Source organism: Arachis ipaensis, chromosome B01 (assembly GCF_000816755.2).
Source record: "Arachis ipaensis cultivar K30076 chromosome B01, Araip1.1, whole genome shotgun sequence".
In the NCBI taxonomy this organism is placed as follows: Eukaryota; Viridiplantae; Streptophyta; class Magnoliopsida; order Fabales; family Fabaceae; genus Arachis; species Arachis ipaensis.
Window position 1 is genome coordinate 27,556,415 of NC_029785.2, and position 5,001 is coordinate 27,561,415.

Sequence of the window (5,001 nt, forward strand, 5' to 3'; positions counted from 1 at the left end):
TGAATCATATATATGGGTGTATCTTACTGATGTCTTTGGGTGTATTTTTTGTTTCAGAGAAAATGGCAGCAAGAAACCAAACAAAAGACCTTAAGTGTGCCACACATCTCCTGAGTGATAAGTTCAGAAACATGACTGAGGAGAAGAAGGCAATTGTGAGGGATCTCAGATTCGGTGGGTTGATGCACATCCCACCACTAAGGGTGGATCACCAACTCTTAAGGGAACTGGCAAACAACTTCAAACTTGGGGAGAACAGACTGAAGACAGGATATGGTTCTTTCCAAATAACACCAAAAACAATAGGTGATGCGCTTGGCATCAATGCAACAGGTAACTAGCTCAAAATTATAGGTGTATATTAAGTTGATGCTTGGGTGTATTTAAGGTTGATGCTTGGGTGTATTTGAACCGACTTTGATACTTTGTTGTTTTCCTTTTTGTAGGAAATCTGTTTCCTGAGAAAGTTGAGTATAAGCAACTCTCTGATGATGACAAAATAATTTTTAGAAGATTTCAGGGTAAGACCCTCAAAAGTCTTACCGATGAAATGATGGAAATCGGCGTTGGCAACGAAGAGGAACGCCTGATGTTCAAGAGGATATTCATCCTCTACATACAGATGGCGTTCCTTTTGCCAACGACGATAAACAAAATATCACCCGTGCACCTGACCCCAATTTTTAAGATGGACGGCATATCGGAGAGAAACTGGGGGGGGGGGCATGTTTTGACCTTCATGATCAAGGGCATCACAGACTACCAGGAGAAGAAGAAGAAGGCAATTGATGGCTGCCTCTTTGCCCTGATGATAATATACTTTCATCTTTCTGAAAACAAAGGCAAGAAGAGGGCTGAAAGACCACCAAAGCCTTGGATTGCCAACTGGACTAAGGAGCAGTTGGTGGAAAGAATGACTGCAGAAAGAGAGGAAATTTTGGTAAGTAAACATAATATGTTGCTTGTATTTTATTTACCTGAATGCTGCTAGCTAAAATATCTAATGTTTCAGGGGATTGTGAAGATGGCGGAGACAAGAGCAAGAGAAAAAATGAAAAAAAAAAGAAAAAAAACAAGAAATAAAAAAAACAAAAAAAAGGAAGGCGAGTCCAACATCGTCTTTGGAGACAGAAACAGCTACTGACAGTGACACTTCTACCTCTGAGTCTGAGACTCAAGAAGACTCAGAGGATTCAGGAAGAAAACACCCCAGCAAAAAGGGGAAAAAGTAAGTACCATACTTGGGTGTAATTTCTTTTTCGAGTTGGGTGTATTTTGTTGATCACGTTGGGTGTGTGTAGTTTATTAAGCTGGGTGTGTTCGTTTGCTGCGTTGGGTGTATATTGTATATTCAGTTGGGTGTATATTGTGAATTCATTCGGGTGTATTTTTAGTATGTTCTAAATAATGATTGTTTGCCTTCCAGAATGGACTCCAGAAAAAGAAAGCAGAGGCAAGAGGAGTCAGATTCTGATTCAGAATCTAAATCTAAACCAAGTGATGAGTAATGTCCTGAAATTATTACTCATTTCTTTTAGCTTCATTATAAAGATTTCGTGTATTAACTGAAGTGTCTATTATTAACTTATAGGAGCGAAGAATCATCACCTGCAGAGAAGGAGAAGAAAAAGAAAAAAACAAAAATAACACAAAAAAAGTAAGCACTTCTTTGCATAATATTCTGTGATAAAATTAATTTTTTATTTCTGATTGGTACTCTTTTTTTTTCCACCCAAAACACAACCAAAAAAGAAAAAAGTTGTTGTGGAGGATTCACCTCCTAAAGAAGATCAATACTTTGACGGGTACAGTACCTCGTAAGCTATATTACCGTCTATCATCGTAATTATTTTTGTTAACGTCTTCTTTTATGAATGTAGTGAGACATATGAAATATCAAGTGACGAACTAGATGAATGGCTAAGGGAAAATGTTGATAAATCTGCTGCAGAGGGGTATGTCTTGCTGGGCTGTGTATTTCAGATTTTGGTGTGTTTTGTTTGCTAATAATTGTTTCTTGTTTCCCAGGGAGAACCAAGCTGACCTACGATCGACAGAAGGTCGCTATGTGTCATCTGAAACGTAAGAAGCTTTATTATTTAATAAAATCTTGTTATCATGATTTGGGTGTATTTTGTGAAACCATTTGGGTGTATTTTGTGGATCAAGTTGGGTGTATGTTGTTTAATAAGTTGGGATATTAAGTTTGTTGTTCGGTTGGTTGTATTTTGTACATTCATTTGGGTGTATTTTATACCTGTATCTTATTTTGTCTGAATAACATGAGATCTGTTTTAGAATACCGGTTGTGAACTTGGGAAGTGATGGTCCTTCCTCTCAAGGGCGCACAGAACAGAGTAGTGTAAACCAGCCGTCACAGAGCATGTAATTTCTCATTCAAATAACCGTTACTTTTGTTCTTCTATTACCCTTCTACTTCTAATTCTGTATATATTTTTTTTAGAAAAAAAGCCCTTTATTATTTTATTCAAGAAAAAAAAGGCAGGAAAAAAAAAGCAAAAACTGCAAGTATGTAAGTTCTCAAAAAAACAAAGCCTGTCTTCTTTTTGAATTGTTCGGGTGTATTTTTTGAATTTCTTTGGGTGTATTTTAGGTTGAGTCCGACTGATTCGAATATGATGGTTGTGAGGGAACAGACACCGTCGGATGCGCTTGCAGTGTGAGTTTTCCAAGAATATTTCAACCTTATAAGCTTATTATTTTCAAAGGCGTTGTTAACCTTTCATTTTTCTTCTTATTTAGAGTCCCGATTCAGGTTTTTGTGCCGGCATCCCAAACAACCACTGAGACAGATTTTGAACCAACCCCTATGCTACAGATTGAAGGGACTACAGAAACGTAAGAAATAGTATTGAGTGTATATTTGTTTAGATCCTTGGATTGACTAATTCAAGCCAGGAGGGGGCGTCAACGCAGGAGACAGAAAGGGCAAAATCTCCAGAATCTGCAAATTTGATAGAACAATTGGATCATCGAAAACGAATAAGGAATTCAGGGTGGAAGCCTACCCGAGTTTCATTCCCTTCATAGATAGAAAAAAATTAACTTCGCATCTATATGTAAGTTTTTGTTTGCTAAATTTGTTAGTACGCTTATTTACTTATATGCCAAATAAAATAATGCACTGTTGAAATGTGGGAATCCTTTAGATTTTTGCTCCTGTTTGCCACTTGGGGCATTGGTGGTTATGGCTGATAAATACAACAACGCGGAAATGTCATATACTTGACCCGCTACACAAAAAAGCTCCAAGCGATGAGAGAAAGCAGGTTAATAAATTCACTGTAAGTTGCCTCTGTCTTCTTTACTTTAATATTTAGGTCTATTTCGTTAGTTGTGTTGAGTGTATATTGTCCATTCAGCTGGGTGTATCTTGTACATTTATTCGGGTGTATTACTGATTTGTTTTCCTATTTAAGGGATATGTATTTTCAAGATTGATAACATATGCCGGCGGGGAACCTCTGCAGAAAGGGGAGAACGAGAAGAAAATTAAATCATCATATGTTAAAATATCAGGCCAAAAAACAAGGTATAAATTTTTGAGTCTGAACATTAAACTTTCGTAAATGAGATTTGTAATTTATTTTCTTCGTTTTCAGCTATGACTGCGCTATCTACGTTATGAAGTGGATGGAGTTAATTGAGCCGGAAAACATCAAAAAGGGGAAGTATGAATGGGATAATTGGCCACAGGTAACTGTCTTTAGAACTATATAACTCTGTATTACTTTACTGAATTAATATTGCTGTTTAAACAGAATATACTTTTTAATTGTAGGAGGAGGTGGACCACTATAGAGTGGAGTATGCTTCCCGGATACTATTCAGTGAGATGAATAAAGAAAGAGATCGGGCAATTAGGGAGAGTAGTGCTATAAGGCTGTTGAAGCCATCCTCTGTATTATTGAGTCCGTTTAGTCAGATAAATTCTGCTGATATAGAAACTGCGTAATCCAACTGCTGGGTAGTTTGTAAATTGAACAAATGCTGTAAATATTTGCCATTTATCAACAACTTCTATTCCATGTATATTTTTTTGCATAGTTAAACTATCTGTGCTGTTAAACTGTCTGTGCTGTATTCAAAACCTGTATTACAGGTGGTAAAATATGAAGGAAAAAATCAAGGCATATATAAACGCAAATTATAAACTGTTACACCCAACGCAGGTCTAATAATACACCCAAGATTGCATAAAATATACACCCAAACTGTCTGTGCTGTATTCAAAATGTATGAATTATATGTAAGAAAAACATCAAATCAAATATACACCCAAAACCTGCGAATTTTTAGAACTTTTGTTCTATATGTAAATTGTCAATGAACAAAAATACACCCAAAAGAACAGTGATTTTACACCCATATTCTATAAAACTATACACCCAAAGAGTTATCCCCTGCTGCTGGTACACTGAACTGATAATTCATAACGTGTCCTTGATATTGGCTGGAATTTGAATGCGCTGCTGATGCGGCATCAAACAGGTTTATCTGAATATAACACTCACACATTAGCTAACCTATTAACGAGAAAAATAAACTCAATCGCCACAAATTTAAAGAAGATTACTTTTACCTCGCTTAAAACTTTCGTCTTCTTCTTCTTTGTGGCATTTGCGATATGTTTCTCCAGCTTTGAACCTAGCCTGTTTTTTGGACGTCCTCTTGTTCGAATCCTTGGCGGGCTTTGAAGCTCGTTAACGGATTCCAAGTTGGCGTCTTCGTGGGATAAAGAAGATGTCCCCTTCCTTTTGGCTTTTAATGCTTCCATCTCGGCCATGACGTTATCGTACGCACGGTGCAGAATTGCAGTCAGCTCCTCCGATTCGGAGGCAAATTCGCAAATATTTTGCGAACGAAAAACCAATTGGTCGAACCTCTTGCTTCTTGGCTCCATTAGTGGCTCGTCGTGGCTGCTCTTGATGTGTGTGTGTCGCCTCTTTACCTTTTTGCTCCATCGTTCCAATATGTATC

The 5,001-nt window shown here is 37.3% G+C and overlaps 3 long non-coding RNA genes across 3 annotated transcripts; all 3 read left to right on the top strand.

Annotated features, from left to right (window-relative positions):
• LOC110269127 lies at positions 1,688–2,145 on the top strand. The gene is made up of 3 exons (XR_002358243.1): positions 1,688–1,805; positions 1,881–1,955; positions 2,029–2,145. It is a non-coding gene; the product is annotated as an uncharacterized LOC110269127 (long non-coding RNA).
• On the top strand, positions 2,299–2,871 carry LOC110269133. Its single transcript, XR_002358252.1, has 3 exons — positions 2,299–2,385; positions 2,615–2,680; positions 2,764–2,871. It is a non-coding gene; the product is annotated as an uncharacterized LOC110269133 (long non-coding RNA).
• Positions 3,174–3,673, top strand: LOC110269139. The gene is made up of 3 exons (XR_002358255.1): positions 3,174–3,305; positions 3,441–3,553; positions 3,624–3,673. It is a non-coding gene; the product is annotated as an uncharacterized LOC110269139 (long non-coding RNA).